This window comes from Canis lupus, chromosome 13 (assembly GCF_048164855.1).
Source record: "Canis lupus baileyi chromosome 13, mCanLup2.hap1, whole genome shotgun sequence".
In the NCBI taxonomy this organism is placed as follows: Eukaryota; Metazoa; Chordata; class Mammalia; order Carnivora; family Canidae; genus Canis; species Canis lupus.
In genome coordinates this window covers 54,033,994-54,052,121 of record NC_132850.1, presented here as the reverse complement: position 1 = coordinate 54,052,121, position 18,128 = coordinate 54,033,994, and the positions used below count along the sequence as shown (strand labels likewise).

General features: G+C 35.2%; 1 long non-coding RNA gene across 2 annotated transcripts in view; it reads right to left on the bottom strand.

The window, feature by feature from the left end:
• Positions 1 to 6,071: 6,071 nt before the first annotated feature.
• The window catches only part of LOC140602246 (uncharacterized), a 51,161-nt gene continuing 39,104 nt past the window's right edge, over positions 6,072 to 18,128 (bottom strand). The window contains exon 5 of one of the 2 annotated variants that reach the window (XR_012005220.1): positions 6,072 to 6,121. This is a non-coding gene — a long non-coding RNA (uncharacterized lncRNA). Of the gene's footprint in view, positions 6,122 to 16,468; positions 16,624 to 18,128 lie in introns of those variants that run through there. The other variant, XR_012005221.1, reaches the window with a different exon arrangement.

Below are 18,128 nucleotides of genomic sequence, written 5' to 3'. Positions count from 1 at the left end.
TAAGTTTTTTCAACTATTTTCATTTCAGAAACTGCCTTTGTAACATATAATGATTTCTGACATTCTCTCTCTATTCTTCAAATCCTTGTCTGATTCCCTGCATGATTCAAAACCTAAATACTATAAAAATATCAATTTGGGGAAAGATCATAGATTCATTTGGCCCCACCATCCACCTGATATTTGAATTCTCTCTGCAGTGTCCTGACTAAAAACCATTTGGTCTTTTTATTCTCCTGCTAGTGGCAGTAAACTCACTTCAATTAGGGGAAACCTTTTCTATCTGCAGAGAGCTTTAATGTATAAAAAGTTCTTTTTTCATAGTTAAAACACCTCTTCTTAGGTATTTCATAAGTGGCCTTAATTCTATCCAGTGACACCAAAGAAAAGTTTAATTCCTCTTCAAAGTGATAGCCCTTAGTGTTCCAGGACAGCCACCTGATGAGTCAATAGTTTCACAGAGCACCGTTCTTACCTACAGAAAAAAACAAATCTCCTTTCTTCCCATTGTTTTATGTAAAACTTGCAAATCACTAAGACAACAGTTGTTAATAGACTGTCCTGAACTAATTAGATATATGGCATATGGTCATATTATTCATAGACTATAGACTAGGACCTCATTATTATTATTATTATTTTGCATTTTCGGTACATTTCTCTGAACTCAAACCAACTTAGAGCAAAAGCACGTTACAAATAGCTGCCATCAAAATCAAAAAGAAAAAAGACAAAAACAAAATCACCACTGAGGGACTCTGCCTACACACAGCCTCCAGGATTAGATTATCTTTCCAATGTAGGCGATTAGGGCCATCCTTTTCTTTAGTCATTATAATTTAATTAATGCATTGTAAGGTTCATTGAAGCTCTTCACTATTTACACTCTCTGCAGCTAAGCTCTCAGGTTCTACTTGAATATTTATATTATGCTTACATTATCTCTATATTATCTTGATAGCTTTGGCCCATAGTTCCAAGTATTTGTTAATTTTGGGGTCATGGGCCAAACACCTACATATTTACTGTCTCACACAGTTTCATTACTTTCTTAAATTTCATATACATCTATAGAGCAAATATGAGCCTCTTTATTGTTTTATTGCCCAATTTAAGTTAACCTTTTCCCCCAAGTGAAGAAATTTAATCTTTGAAAATTTAAGACCCTCAGCTGACATTACCTAAAATCTCCTTTAAGTTCTGGGAAGGTTTGAACGATGTCAGTAGATATGAGGAAGATGGTGGGGGGCTGGCGGGGAGGAACGCATCTGCTCAGGTTGTCATCTGACCATGTGGAAATCTGTTGAGCCATCTTCACGCTCATGACAACTTAGGTCTTATTGTATGCAGGTCCTGAAGTACTATACTTTGTTCCCTTCCAGAAGTCCCCTTCAGATACACTTCTCTTTCTGTGACATGCTCAACTCTTCGAGCACACAGTTCAGATTGCTGCTCCGTTGCCAATATGGAGCTCGTGGACTCTGAGATAGGAGTTCATGAAATTTCTATCTGCCTGGATATAACAGGCAGCCAGAGCTATTCTATTGACATAAACTTCAATCAGGAAAGGGCACACAGTTTCCCACTGCCACAACTCCCTCCACTCATCTTGTTGGGGCATGAACTCAGGGCCCAGGTACCATTTATGAAGAAGCTACCATCATCAAAACTCACATCACTATTCTTCACCCATGCCTCCTTCTCCAACCAGGAAAAGCTGTTGGAATTTGTGTTCTTCTGTGTATTTATACAAAGGCATTATCTTGTTTGAATACTTCTCTTTTTTGCAAGGTATAAACTTTAAACTCAGGAGCCAATAAAGAATACTTTTTCTCTGTTATACATTCCTTCCGTATGGCAACAAACACAGGATTACCTAGCTGATTGGATGAGGGAGGTAGCATCAATAGAAGAATGGAGATATCAGATAAAAATAGTCTAGCATTTCCAAATATTATAATAATGCTTATCTTTTATGACTGATAAATAATGCTATAGAGAACAGAATTGAGAACAGAGATCTCTGGAGTATAACCAGAAACCAGAAACCTCCCTTAAAGTCAAAATAACTCCTGAATTTTTACCTATTTAAACAATTTTGACGTTCAAGAAGTTATTTTTTCAAAGATAAAAATCTCTCTTTGTATATTTAATCAAATAGCTCTAATTCTTTTTAGGGGACTATCAAAATTTATTCTTTCATATAATAGCTTTTATGTGAACATTACTTTGCTCACCAAGTAAGCTCACCAAGTTTTTTTTAATATTTATTTTGTATATTTATTTATTCATGATAGACAGAGAGAAAGAGAGAGAGAGAGGCAGACACAGGCAGAGGGAGAAGCAGACTCCATGCGGGGAGCCCGACAGGGGACTCGATCCTGGGACTCCAGAAATGCACCCTGGGCCAAAGGCAGGCGCCAAACCGCTGAGCCACCCAGGGATCCCCAGCTCACCAACTTTTAATAATCCTCTTATATTTTCTAAGACTTCTAATAATAATAATAAAAAGTATGTATTCATAGTAATTTTAAATACATAAGTATGTATTCATAGTAATTTTTAAGTATTTAAATTTACTATATATAATAATAGTAAATGTTCCACTAATTTATTTTTCTATATCTCTGTTAGAAGACAGTCTTAGTTTAGAGTATCTAGATGGTGTTGGATAGCCTCTTCATCAACCTTTGGCTGAACTTCCTTCTTAACCAAGATTATGCTTTACAAAAGTGTAATCCTCAAGGCACCTGCATCAGAATAATCTAGCATGATCAGTAAAAATGTAGATTTCTGGGAACCACCTGAAAGCTACTGAGTCAACATAAGGAGCAGGCAATGGATTCCAGATATTTACATTTGTAGGCTGCATCCTAAGTAATTTTTGTAAATGATATAGTTCCATGGAAATGTTCATTCGATTTTTTTCCATTGAAAATAATTCCCTTCAGCATAAAAGGCAAAAGTAATATGCCATTTAAGAAATATTTCAATGTTAAAAGCAGAAGAAACTATAAACATGGTTGTTCAGTTCCCAAATTTCAAAAATTGAGTTGATTTGTCCAAGTAAAAAGAAAGGAGAAAAAAAAAAAAAAGAACAAGGATTAGAACACATGTATCTTAATTAGAATTCCAGTATCTGTTTAATCTTTGTAATCAATACCCACTGGTTCCAATTAGTATGAGTTTTATTTCCTTTCTCTGGAGATCAGAAATCTTTGTGTAGCTTTCACACTTTTATAAGAATCATCTTACTAGTGTTTGAGCATTCCTCTAACAACTCACTATTCATTCTTGGTTACACTCCTATAGTTTCTTCTTATAAAAGGTTTCTTTGAGGGATGCCTTCATTCATCCAAAAAGCATATTGAGAGTTTTCCCTTGGCCAAACACAGCCCTGCTTAAAGAGGATATAACCTCTGAATAAAACCTACAAAAATTCCTACATTATGAAAGGGTATAATTTATAGGTCTGTTCTCCTTTAATTAATTATGCATGTGAATTACTAATATTTAACCATATTTATACTATTCACTTTGATTTTTTACTTTTAATATACTTAGTTTTCCCAAACTTAAGACATACACCTCCCCAAAGTTTTCGGAACTTATTTATGTTTTCTACCTAGTGTCCTTCTATCCATTTTAATAGCACCTTATCTAAAAAATTCCAAAGAAATGATCATTCATTTGCTGAAATTTCAAGAGTGAAGAATAACTAACCATCAATGGTGTTATGCTACTTTATGAGAACAGAATGCTGATTAGGAGAGCACATTTTAGGGCAGCTCGGGTGGCTTAGCAGTTTAGCGCCTGATCCTGGAGACCTGGGATCCTGTCCCACGTTGGGCTCCCTGCATGGGGCCTGCCTCTCCCTCTGCCCGTGTTTCTGCCTCTCTCTCTCTCTGTCTCTCATGAATAAATAAGTAATTTTTTTTTAAAAGGAGAGCACGTTTTAGAATCAAAGACTAATAAGTTGAAAAGAAAAGGTGGAAAAATATTTACCATGAAAACATTAGCCATAAAAGAAACGGAGTGATACATTAATATAAAACAAGACTTTAAAACAAGAAATATGAAAGATAAGAGAGTTATTTCATAATAATAAAAGAGCAATATGTCAGAAAGATATAGTCATTATAAGTGCCTATATATGTGAAAACAGAAACCTAAAATATATGAAGTGAAAAATGACATTTAAAAGGGGAATATATAACTCAACTTTACAACTAGAAATTTAATATTCTGTTCTCAGGAAATGGTATGATGACTAGAAAGAAAATCAGTAAGGATATAGAACTCTTGAACAGTATTATCAACCAACTTGACCAAATTTTCATATATGGAACAAAAATGGGACATTCTACCCCACAGAAAACAGAACACTTTTGTGCACATAGAACATTCTCCATTATAGATGATATATGAGGACATAAAACAAGCTTAAATACATTTGAAAAGACTGAAATCATACGATGTATGTTCTCTGTCTACAACTGAATCAAATTAAAAGTTAGCAACAGAAAGAAAATTGTAAATACATAAAATATTTAGAAATTAAACAACCCTTCTAAATAACTTATAGGCTAAAGAGGAAATCAAAAGGAGAGATAAAATAAAATGTAATTACCTGAAAAAATATAATATAAAACTATATTGGATGAAGCTAGAGTAGTGATTAGAGGGAAAACTATATCATTGAATGTTTATATAGAAAGGATGAAAGATGTAAATCCATAATCCTGGTTCCATTCTAAGAACCGAAAAAAAGGAAAGTAAATCTGACCCAAAGTATCAGAAAGGAAATAAATATCAGGCCAGAAATCAATGAAGCTGAAAATATAAAAGCTAGGAAAAAGTAAAAAATAGGAATAAAACAGAAAGGTAATTTTTTTTAAATCTACAAAATCAATAAACTGCTGGTGGGATAGAATAATCATTAATATAAATATGAATACCCTTCATTGAGCTTCAACTATATTACATATCCAATCTCTTAATTTGGAGGAATTAGTCAGATATTACAGGTGCCACTGAAGAATTCTACATATGGTTTTTAAATTTCAATAAAATGATCTAAATAAGCAGAACTGATTAGATCGAGGGAATCTATAAAGCTCTATAGGAACTTTGGGAGTTGTGTTCTAGAGGCTTCTGGCTACCATAATAAAACTTCACTGACTCCTTCCCCTTCAGAAGTGTAAGCAGTGTATACTACAGAATTAGAAAAATAAATCCATAGTATTTGTCTGAAGAACAATTCAGCTCCCTGTGAACCCAAACCTATGAATACACTTATAATAATGCAATAAGTTCAAATGAAAACTTTATTGTAATATATTTCCAATTCTTTGACAACTACATGACTTACATTTTAATCCAAACTTTTACTAAGACTAAAATATTTTAAGCTCTTTCTTGATTTTACCAAACTTAGTAACAAAGAAAGAAATAAATGAAACTTATTTCTAATTGATTTGAGTTCACAGTACATTAAAGTCCCATTAAAGGCCATAAATGGAAAGTAATTTGTTCAGTATATGATTGACTTGACATGATCACTTGCCTTTAATTTTTCACATTATCCTTGCTACAAATAGGAGGACTATCACAATTTTAAAGTCTTAGGCAAATATAAGATTGATTTTAGTATAAGATAGTAATGATACATAGGTAAAATTTACTAAACACTATGTGACCTTAGCATTACATGCCTATTATTTCATATAATATTCACCAAAAACCTATGAGATAGGTATTCTTATTATCCCTTTTAAAAATAAGAGAACTGAGGCACAGAAAGATTAAATTGCCCAAGATCAGCAAGTAGAAGTGATAAAGAATGGAACTGAGTATAACCTCGAGGGAAATTCTGTAACGTAGGGTGGCCTAGAGTTCATTAATATACCAAGAGAAACACAGTGTACTCTAAATTAAAACATGAAATAAACACAATATATCATTTAGTGGTAGTCTCACATTGCCAATTCTGTGGTAAGCCCCTCAACAAAGCCACAAATGCCCTTATGACCCCACAAACAAGCCAACTTATGAATGACAGAGAAACTATTTACCTGTCCTATCCTGTGCTCCATTTTGCCCAGGCTTCTCTGGAAGCTAGCTGCTTGATCAAAAAAAAAAAAAAAAAAAAAGTATTTTAGTTCAGATATAATGGTCATTACTAAATCCACTGCAGGTTACACAAGGGTTTTCTAAGTCTCAAGATAAAGTACTCAATATGCATTACACAGATCTCAGGCACTTGATGGCAGGGCAATAGTGTTCCAATTTGCCACCATTTACTTGAATTAAAATTAAAACTGAATTGAATTATTCAGTTTTTCCTGAGTGAATAAATGAAATGAGTTTTAAGACTGAACTCCAGTGTGATATAATGAAGTGAGCATGGACTTCAAATTACAAAATCTAAATTTATTCTTTTGCTCTGATAAACACTGTTGTCACCTTGCAGAAATCACCTTTCTGAGCCCAAGTTACTCACCTACAATTGTAAAACCTATGTCTGCCTAATAGGGTTCATAGGGTTGAAATGAGATGGCCATCATGATGCTTAGCAGAGAGCCTGACGTAGCAGGTTTCTAAATAAGTAACCTGTAGTAGTCTTTTTTTTTTTAATGATTTTATTTATTTATTCATGAGAGGCAGAGATGTAGACAGAGGGAGAAGCAGACTCCTCAAAGGGAGCCTGATATGGAACTTGATCCCTGCACCCGAGATCATGCTCTGAACTGAAGGCAGATGCTCAACTGCTCAGCCACCCAAGTGTCCCTGTAGGAGTCTTATTAATCACGTTTCTATCAAAGAACAGATTGTGCTCAAATAAATTAGGATGCATTTATTTTTAATATTTAACTTACTTTTTTCTGAAACAAAGTTATATATGCACTTTTAAAGTGACAATTATAGGGTATACAGTGACAAATAAGTGACTCTATTCTTTTTCCTTTACCTGAAAATTCCCCTCATGGGGACCAACAGTATAAACTTTCAGAGACATTAAATGAATATGAAAGAATATATGCAAATCCTCCTGTTTAGTGCAAATGATACCCACTGCTTGATCTATACCTTATTTTTTTCACTTAATTTTATATCTTGAGGATCACTGAATATGCATGCTTTTGGGTTTTGGAAGGATCTAATAAAGAGCATGTCTCTTTCTCCCCATATTCCTAAACCAATTGAGATATGACAAGAATCACCAGATAGAGACTACAAGAACCAATTTTAATACTGATGAAGAACAAGAAGACTTAGCTTCATGCGAGAGGCAAAAGGGCTTGCTAATAACCTCTTCCCCAATAGGGACCTAGGAACAGTTGACCCAAGGGAATGTTGAATTCCAAGAGCAGACACAGACCACAAAGTGCCCCTCCCACTCCGAGTGGAGGTAAAAGGACTAAACTAGTTGCCTTTTTTTTTTTTTTTTTTTTCGGTTTAGGTGAGTCTATTTTATTTCCTTCTATTGACTATGGCTATAATGAATATCCTCGACTATAGATATATTCTGAGATATGAAAATAAAGAGTATTTGCTTGTTACATTTTGGTAGGTATTACTCAGGATGAGAAAAATATTAAAATGCATGTACAAAAAGACACTCATTTCATCTTCATTAAGTCACCAAAATGTGGTGTTAGTGTCCTGCAGTCACAAGACGGGATTGGAAACCATGTGCCTCTACAATCTATCCAATACTTCCTGTTACACATGGAAACATGCTTTCAGGACAGGAACGTGACAGTACTCCTTGGCACTCCCACATCAATAGCCAGAGGGACATCATAAGGTCTAAGAGATAAGCTCCCAGGCCTGTCAACTTTCAGACAACTCATTTAGCCAAAACCCAAAAATCTTTTGCTTAAAAGCAGCATCTTGTTTATAGACCCAAATAGCAGGATCCTAAATCTGGCAAACATAACCAAAAGGGGAATGAAGTCTCTAAGAACAGCAGTGGCTTGTGAGTAAAAACACACTAATTATTCCTCTGCAGCAACAATTGTAGAAATTCTGGTTTGTGCCATTCAGGCACCCTGCAAAGGAGGCTGTTGGGAACAGATTAATCACAGTAGCTCAGGACAATTAGACCCTTAGTTTAAAATGGAGAGCTGCAACCACAGATGGAAAGAATGGCACATACCTGAGAGATATTTTGAGGTAAAATTGATAGGACTTGTTAAATGACTAGCTGTGTGGGCTGAGAACATCAAGGCTGCCTGGGTGTGAAACTGGATAATGGTACTTAGAAAACATAGGCAAAGAAGAGGTTGAGAGTTTTGGTATTGGGCTCATCACCTTGAAGTGCTCTTTAGACATTTCTCTGATGTGTATGATTTCCTTAATTTTGATCTTTATTTAAGAGACAGTCTAGTAATTCCTTTGAGTTAAGATGTGAAGAGGTTCTAGATCCATCACGTAATTTTTGAGTGCTCTTGAGCATGATTGTATGGCATACAATGTCAAAAGCCCATGGGGAAGGAAGACCTCTAAAGCCAAGTATCTATAGATTCTTGGCAACACCAGTAGTAATAGGACTCCTCCACTTATAATACCCGGTAATTTGAGAGAAAAGAGACAGAACTGAATAAGGATTGCAACAAGAGAATGATTTGACCTAAATTATATAAGTCTAGATCAAAATGTAACACCTTGGTCAAATGTACATTTTGACACAAACTTTAAAGTTATGCCTGTGGTACCACAACTTTTACATTATCACAGCAACATTTTGTGGGGCATCTGGGTGGCTCAGTGGTTGAACATCTGCCTTTGGCTCAGGGCATGATCCCAGGATCGTGGGACTGAGTCCTACATCAGGCTTCCCACAGGGACCCTGCTTCTCCCTCTGTCTATGTCTCTGATTTTCTGTGTGTGTCTCTCATGAATAAATAAATAAAATCTTTTTTAAAAAAGAAAGTAAGAGTGTTTCTGTTGGTTATGTCATGACCCTGAATCACTTAGTGTTTAAAAGCATCAAAATAGATATACATTCACTTTTATAACATACCTCTAGAAGCCATCTGCACTTTAATAATTTAATATTTTCAATTAATGCCTAAAGACTTTTAAAAACTTCCTGGCTATCACCAAGTTAAATAGATCAATGATATAACAGGAGAATGCAATTTGTTTTCTATTGGAAATGCATTTTATTCTAAGAGTCCAAAATGTAAAACTATTTTCTCTTGCTCTCCTTTTTCAATGCAAAAACTGACTACTCTTAAAGGGGGGAAAGAGAGTACTTCATATAAATAAAAAATCAGGCAATTAAAATAAGAAGTAAACTTACTAAATTTTCCAAGGGCAAGTTTAATGAAAAGGTTGCTAATTATAATTCAAATAAGAATTTAAACTGTAGAATGGTATATCCAGAAGTTAAAAATAGCTGGCTGACACAACAGAAAAACACCAAAATCTCAGTACCATAATAACGTAAAGCCTTAATTCTTGCTTCTGCAAAGTCTATGACAAGTCAGGAAACCCTCTTCAATATAAATCCTATGCCACATAGAGTATGTGGTCTCCCAGGTCCCAGGGCCATGGGGAGGTAGAAGCAGCTCAGTAACTCATAAACACTTTGGCTCAGAAAAGATCTGTGTCATTGCATTTCCATTTTGTTTTTCAGAATTAGTTAAATAAACCTCATATAAATGAAAAGGGGGCTGAGAAATATAGAGAATATAGAAATATAGAGAATTCATAGATATTTGATGATTACTAGTTATCTGATCTTTGACATGGTGATTTTTTCCATGTGTATCCAGACATCTTCAAATTTCTGTCTGAAAGTTTTTATTTTGCATTCATTCCACCTACAGAAGCACTTCCTATATTATTGCAAAATATTTATGATTCTCCACCCCCAATCTGTTCATCTGAAGTGACAGCTTGGCCAAAGTCCCATCAGTTTTCAAGAGTATCCATAATGGTGACTATAGGAACCTGGAATTTATAGCTCTACTACAGTATCTGACAAAAAAATATTTGCCAAGAAGTTACAAGGTGCCTGGCTGGCTCAGCTGGTAGAGCATGTGACTGTTGATCTCAGAGCTGTGAATTCAAGTCCTGTATTGGGTGTAGAAATTACTTAAAAATAAAATCTTAAAAAAAAAAAGACATTTAGGTAATTGTTAAATACTTCCTAACACACTTGTTCTGGGGACAGACTTCTTTTTCTTTCTAAAGAAAATGTAATTTGTTCTAGGATATTAATTCTATGCATTTCACCTCTAATAACGGTCAAGTAAGCTCTTGATGACTGATCCTCCTGGACAACAACTATACATACTAGAATAATGATAAAAACAACTATGGAAGTTCTCTAGAAAGCAAAGAAGAAGAGGAGCAAGAAGAAGAGGAGGAGGAAGGGAAAGGCAGAAGCAAATTTTAGAGGGGAATTACAACTTGGAGGAAGGGAGCAGAGCTGGGTACATTTTCCATTTTTCTTTTAGGGCTTCTGCTCTGAAGGGCCTTCAGAATCTGTGCCAGGAAGGATGGTTAAAGATGTAATAGAAAGTCCACTATATTTCTTGGTTGAAGAGCCAGAAGGCAAAATTTGGGGCAACAGCAATTACTAGAAAATGAGAGGCAAATTCCCAAAAGAAGACAGGCAGAGAGAGGGAGCCTAAAATTCTGAATATAAACTGCCAAGTCCCTGGCCGATGCCTATACTATGTTTGTGTCAGTGTCCAATTGCTATGGCCAAGACTATAAGAAGTGAACTGAGATATATGCTGCTGCCCAGGAGTCAGTTTGTCATTTGAAACAAACCAAATTAATTGTTTAGACAAACAAAAAAGTGCACTCATTTGGAGAGATACAACATAACCCAAAATATTCACAATATAACATTTACAAGTTCAAGTTAATCAATGTATCAAGAAGTAGGAAAACACAACTCATCCTCAAGGAAAAAAAACAATCAACTGACACTGATTCTAGGTGGTCCAAATGTTAGAATGAGGAGACAGAAAGTTAAAGGCAGATATTAAAACTATGCCCAAGGATGTAAAAGAAATTATGTTTCAGAGAACTAAAGGTTAGAAATCTAAACAGTAAAACAGAAAACCTTAAAGAAACTAATAACATTTCTAGAACTGAAAAATACAATGTCAAAAATAAAAATTATTCAAATAATGAATGTAATAGCAGAATGGAGATGACAGACTCTGTAAACCTGAAAATCTATCAATAGAAAGTATACAATCTGATAGAGAAAATATTTTAAAAATAGACTCTCAGTAATTCGTAGGACAATATCAAAATGTCTAACATAGGTGTAATTGGAGTCTCCAATGGAGAGGGGTGAAAGAACAAGGCAAAAAATATCTCTGAAGAAGTTCGAGCCTAAAATTCCCCAAAACTGGTGAATAATAGGAATTTACATATTTGAAAATTTCAGTAAATGTCAACAAAGAATAATATTCCTAATTATGTGATAAACTTTTGAAAAGCAATAATAAAGAGAATATCTTGAAAGCTTTCTGAGAAAAATCACATGTAAATATGGAGGAACAGTTATTATTCTAATGGTTGTAAAACTGTCACGAAAACAATACACACCAAAAGAGAATGAATCAACACCTTTAAAGTGATGAAAAAAAAGTTACTAACCCAAAATTCTATACTCTTGTGAAGATAGCCTTCAAAAATGAAGAGGGAAAATTTTTCAGTTAAAAGAAAACTTTTTTTTTGTCTCCAGCACATAATCTATGTAATAAAACATATATTGAAAAATGGATGGGAAAAATTATACTATACAAACAGTAAGATTAAGGAGATCAGAATGTGTATATTAAAATTAGATAAACTGAAAAAATATCAAGAGGAGATAATTATCAGAGATAAAGAGAAATAATTCATAAAAGAGTTAATTTATAAGAAAGACATAAGTGTAAATAGATTTATAGCTAATAACATAAATTAAAAGTTCATGAAGCTAAAATTGACAGAAATTAAAGAGAAAAATAGATAAGTCTCTATTAATGATTATAAATTTTAGTGGCCCTCTCAAAAACTGGTGGAAGAACCATGCAAAAAAGAAAAACAAAACAAAACAGTAAGGATATAGATCTGAACACTATCAACAACATTGATCTAATTGATATTTATGGAACTCTACTGAATAAAAACAGAATGCTTATTATTTGCAAGTGCTTATAGTATTTTCACTAAGATAGGTCACATGTTGGGCTAAAGAAAAGTCTCCAGAGACTGAAAAAGGACGAAAATCCTGCAGAATATATGCACTGGTCATAAAGGAATAAAATTAGAAATCAAGAACAGTAAAATCTCTAGAAAACTTAAAATATTTATAAATTAAGCTTCTACATAATTCATGGATAAAAAACTCATAAGTGATATTTAAAAATTTTTAAGCAAATGAAAATTAAAGTACAACATACAAAAAAGATTTTGTTCTTGTTAGTGTTTAGAGAGAAATCTACCGCTTTAAATTATTAGAAAAAAAAAAGACTAAGGTATATTAATGACCAACGTAAATAGAAGGAAATAATAAAATGTAGAAACTAGTCAAATAGAAAACAAACAATAGAGAAAATTAACAAAGCCCCAAATTGATTCTCTGAAAAGATCAATTTAATCAACTTTTAACTAGATGGATTAAGAAAAAAAAGAGAGAGAAGCAGCACAAATTACCAATAACAGAAAAGAAAATGGAGTCACCACTGCAAATCCTATATACATTAAAAGGGATTTAAGAAAATGTCATGAACAACTTTAAGCCATCAATTTTGATGACTTAGATAAAATGTACAAATTCCTTGAAAAGTATAATTTATCAAAATTGATGCAAAATAAATAAGTAAATCTGAATAGCTTTACAACCAGTAAAGGTAATTAATTTATTTTTATCACAAATCTTCCCATAAGAAAGCTTTAAAGCCCATTTGCTTTTGTTGGTGATTTCCATTAAAATGTTTATGAAAGAAATCACACCCTTCCTATTCCTCCAGAAAATAGAGGAGGTAAGAATTCTCATCTCATTTTATGAATCCTGCATAACTTTATTACCAGAACTTGATAAAGAAAATAATAGTGGGACACCTGGGTGGCTCAGCGGTTGAGCATCTGCCTTCAGCTCAGGGTGTGATCCCGGAATCCCAGGATCAAGTCCCACATCAGGCTCCCTGCATGGAGTCTGCTTCTCTCTCTGCCTGTGTCTCTGCCTCTCTCTCTGTGTGTCTCATGAAAAAATAAAATCTTTTTTAAAAAAGAAAATGATTATTAGTATAATAATTGATGAAAATAGGTGCAAAAATCCTTAACAGTATATTAGAAAATTAAATCCAGCATTTATATAAAATAAAAATTATTATTAATAATCTGCAGCCTTTGCCATTTATTTATTCAGCAAATATTTACTAAAAACAGTAATTGCAACAAAAAGCTTGCTATAACAGAGGAACACCTGGAGTTCATTCAGTTACAGGTTTGAAGTGTCAGGAGCACCATTTTCTCCTTAACCTGACTCGTTTACATTTAAAAAACACGACCAGCAGTTTTTAGGTGTATGTTGTGATCTGACAGGTGCTTTCATTTTCTTCTTCTGCCCCGAGGCACAAGCATATTGCTCATAACAGGGCTTCATTTTGATGGAGGTCTTCCTTCTTTAGGAAGAGGCTAAATAGTCATGTGACATGTGTCACCACCAGGACTTTTTAGAGGTGAATTCAAAGTTCTGTTATCCTCAAGGACTTTAAAATTGAGCCTCTTTCTCATAAAAATACTTTACACCATCTGATGTATTTTCTGGATAAACTAATTAGAGACATCCTCACCCATATTTCATGTACTAACTGTCAAATATCTTGCCACATAAGAATAATCGGTAACTTTTGTGTTCTATCATATATGTAAATTGAATTAAAAACTACATGATATAAAAAAACTAGATGATAGCCCAAAATACTTCCTTTTTATTAATATTTTCCTATTTAAAAGCCAGGCCAATGTAAACAAAGACATGATAATCGTGATCATAATGGACAGCACAGTTTATTTTTCCAACTTGAAACTATTATTGATGAAGGATTCCAAAGGTGATGATAATTGTGCCCTACATGACTGGAATAGTCCATCCCATGATGCTCTATAATATTTTTAAAATAAAAACCAGGGGATCCCTGGGTGGCGCAGCGGTTTGGCGCCTGCCTTTGGCCCAGGGCGCGATCCTGGAGACCCAGGATCGAATCCCACATCGGGCTCCCGGTGCATGGAGCCTGCTTCTCCCTCTGCCTGTGTCTGCCTCTCTCTCTCTCTCTCTCTCTCTGTGTGACTATCATAAATAAAAATAAAAAATAAAAAAAATAAAAAATAAAAACCATACCTGAATGACATAATTTATGTTAAACTATTATACTTCTTATTTTGCTTTTTCCTGCAGCTCTTTTACCTTGTTCTGTTATAGATGTGCACATTACCTTGTTTGTTCCCACAAAGGCAATTTTCATCAAAGCAGGAAGTGGCCTGAAAGGAAAAATCCCCACTCTCTCTGCTTCCCGGATGTTTAAAAACCATCCATTATTCATGGGCCCCGGATTAATAAAATCGGGTCTAAAAACATTTCTGACTTGATACAGGGACTGTAACTAAATTGATGGTGCAGTGACCAAAAAGGTCATGGATCATGCAACTGATCCAGTGAAGGGAATTTAGGACTCTGAGATCTGAATTTTCCAGAAGTTGTACCAGTCTTACACGTGTTGCTTCACTATTGTATTCTGGCATTGTTCTCAGAATAGTAGATATAATAGTTGGTATAGGATATAAAAACATTTCTTGTTTATTTTGCCTCAGTGCCCAATTAAACCAGGGAGAATTATATTTCCTTTGGACTACCTCTAGGATTCAACCCCAGGACTTCTCTCCTTAGTGATCCCCGTTTTTATCTCACCAGGCTTCACCCTTCTCCCAGCAGGTCCCATCTCTGGTCATATAGACATTTTCTCCCTTGTTCATTGAAAATTGCTCTACCTTCTCCTTTCCTGGATTCCTCAGTATTGGTAGGAGATTCATGGATAGTTAGTAAGCATAAGGATGTACCCACGGTGGTGGCATTTTACCTGAGAGAGGTCAGTTTTATACTGTGTTATCTGTCCTGTGTAACAACACTTCAGACAATGTGATTCAGCACATGTGAACTTGACTTTCTTAGATGGAAGGAGAAAAAAAAAAAAGAAAAGCGACTTTCCCTATAAAGAAAGAGTGGCATCTGAGGATATGTTTAGCAGGGTGTCTATTGCAAAACATAATTAATGGCTAGGCATTCCTATTCATTAGGATAACATTTGCAGTGCTCTTTTTGAAATCTGCTCCCTTTGTGTTGCATGTGGTCATTAGTCACACTTGAGAAGGCAAGTGCTCTCTTTATCTTGCTGTGGCGATAGAGACCGTATACCATCCGATCCAACCTCTGTTTTATTAAACTACCGATTTCACTCAGCACATTTAAGGTTGAATTTTTAAAGGAGAAAAAGATACAAAGTGGAAGAGAGTAAAGACCAGGTTTAAACAAAATGAGCAGAGTACAAACACAAAGCACAATAAATTCCTTCAAGTATGAGCTCTGGAAATAACCTTTAAGAGAGTCACAGATCATGTTCCCTTTAAGTGCAGTTCAAATTGTGGAAGAATTTTCTATCACAACTGCAATCTAAACACTCTCCATGCCTGGAGAGTAAGCAGAAAAACACGGTGCATTTCAATTATAAATTTACCGAATGTTTACTTCATGAGTATCAACAAATTTGAATTAAGTCATTGAGTGCACACCACAGCATTAATCATTTGACAAGGATAATTCATCAGCTAAATTATCTTCCCTTCTCCCAGAGAACTTCGATTCATTCCACTAAGAACAATGCCAAGTTGATGTGCATGCTTAAAAAGTTTTATCTTTGTTTTTTTTTTTTAAGATTTTATTTATTTATTCATGAGAGACACACACAGAGAGAGTGAGAGAGAGAGGCAGAGACACAGGCAGAGGGGGAAGCAGGCTTCCCACAGGGAGCCTGATGCTGGACTCCATCCCCGACCCTGGGATCATGCCCTGAGCCAAAAGCAGATGCTCAATCGCTGAGCCACCCAGGAATCCCGTAATCTTTGTTTCTTATTCAGAAAAGGGAACAAAATCCCTGATCCTTTCATTTATTCTAACGTTTACATCTGGATGGATGGGAAAAGATAGGACCTATATCATGTTTTACTACTTTGCGACTATTTAGTCTAACACAAACATTCTATCATGGCGCACCTCTGCTTCTTCCCCTCCAAGTAAACCCACTAGAGTGTTCCCAAGCCCAGTGTATCAGGAGCAGTTTGTTGTAACCTGTCTTTGCCTCACCTCTGTAGGTGAGAATTGCACTTGACCCTCTCACCTCTACGATGCAACCAAAATGCTTTATACCCCTGTGTTCCTTACAATTTCCTGCCCCTTGGGATCTATCCATGCTTCTTCTGCCAAGACTGCATCTCTTCTCACTTTTTCTTCCCAACCAGTATGGCCTCATAATGCAACGTTGAGTACAGCTGAAGTGTTTCCTTGTGCTCCCTCCCAGGTAAGACGTGCTCTTTTATGCTGGTCTGTGAATTCAATATATATGCTCATTATTGCATTAGTAATACCTATTTTTATATTAGTGTTTGCATTTGATTTAAATCCTGTTTTCCTTGTTAGAATGTTAGCACATCAAATGCCAGATATATATGAGCTGTTAATAATTTTTCATGAATTCAGTAAGCATCTTAGAGCTAGGAAATGCAGAGGTGAAGAATCATTAATTTTGTCAACAAAAAGGCATTTTAAAAGCTTAACTTGGGATCCCTGGGTGGCTCAGCGGTTTAGCGCCTGCCTTCGGCCCAGGGCATGATCCTCGGGTCCCAGGATCGAGTCCCTCATCGAGCTCCCTGTGTGGAGCCTGCTTCTCCCTCTGCCCGTGTTTCTGCCTCTCTCTCTCTCATTCTCTCTCTGTGTGTGTCTTAAATAAATAAATAAATAAATAAATAAATAAATAAATAAATAAACAAATAAATAAAATCTTAAGAAAAATAAAAGCTTAACTTGTGTTTTTAAAAGTATTTATTGAATATCTTGTGTGTATGCACAAAGAGCTTAGAATTTTAATTAGAGAAGTAACATAATCAGTTTTATATTTTTCAAGGGCAATCACATTTCCCTTCCTAATTATCTCCCAGACACTATGCCAGTTGCTTGGGAAAAAAAAGTGACTAAGACATGATATGCTCTATTAAAGCACGGTGATGATAGTACAGTAGTGGTTATAGACCTCTAAGCAGTTAATTAAAATATAATATGATGTGGAATAAGTCAAAAGAATGAAAGGCACAGCATAGGGAATATAGTCAATGATATTATAATAGTGCTGTATGGTGACAGGGCAGCTACACTAGTGATGATCATAGCATAACATATAAACTCGTTGAATTGCAATTGTACACCTGAAATCACAGTTGTACGCCTGAAACTAAGGTAACATTGTGCATCAACTATTCTTTGGTTTAAAAAAAGAAATATAATATGATAAATGTCTTAGACAAGGTGTGCATCACTTAGCTTATTGTGTGCAACAAACTACCCCAAAATTTAGTGGTTCAAGCAATAACCATTTATTAGCTCATGATTTTGTAGATTGCCTGGTTGGTACTAGCTTACTTCCTCAGAAATGTCCCACATGTTAGTTAGGAGGGTAGCTGACCATGACTCAATATTTTAACAGAAGCTCACTCAGAGGTCTAGTGGTTGGCAGGGACATGCAGAGGGACAAGGGTGATTGACCAAGCTTCACTCATTTAATAGGCTGGCCACACTTCTTTACCCAGAGGAAGCAGAGATCCAAGATCGGGAAAAGGTCATGTTCCAATGAGCAAGTACTCTCAAGCCTCTACTAAGATCAAATTTGCTAATGTCACATCCACTAATGGAAGTCACATGACAAGCCCAAGACAGTGTGGGAGGACACTACCAAGAAGCACGGGGAGTAGAATAGGAATTTTACCAGCCATTTTGCAAATAATCTCTTTTCCATAACTCTTAGCTCTGCCTGCTGGGCTTTTGGCTCCTCCCTCTG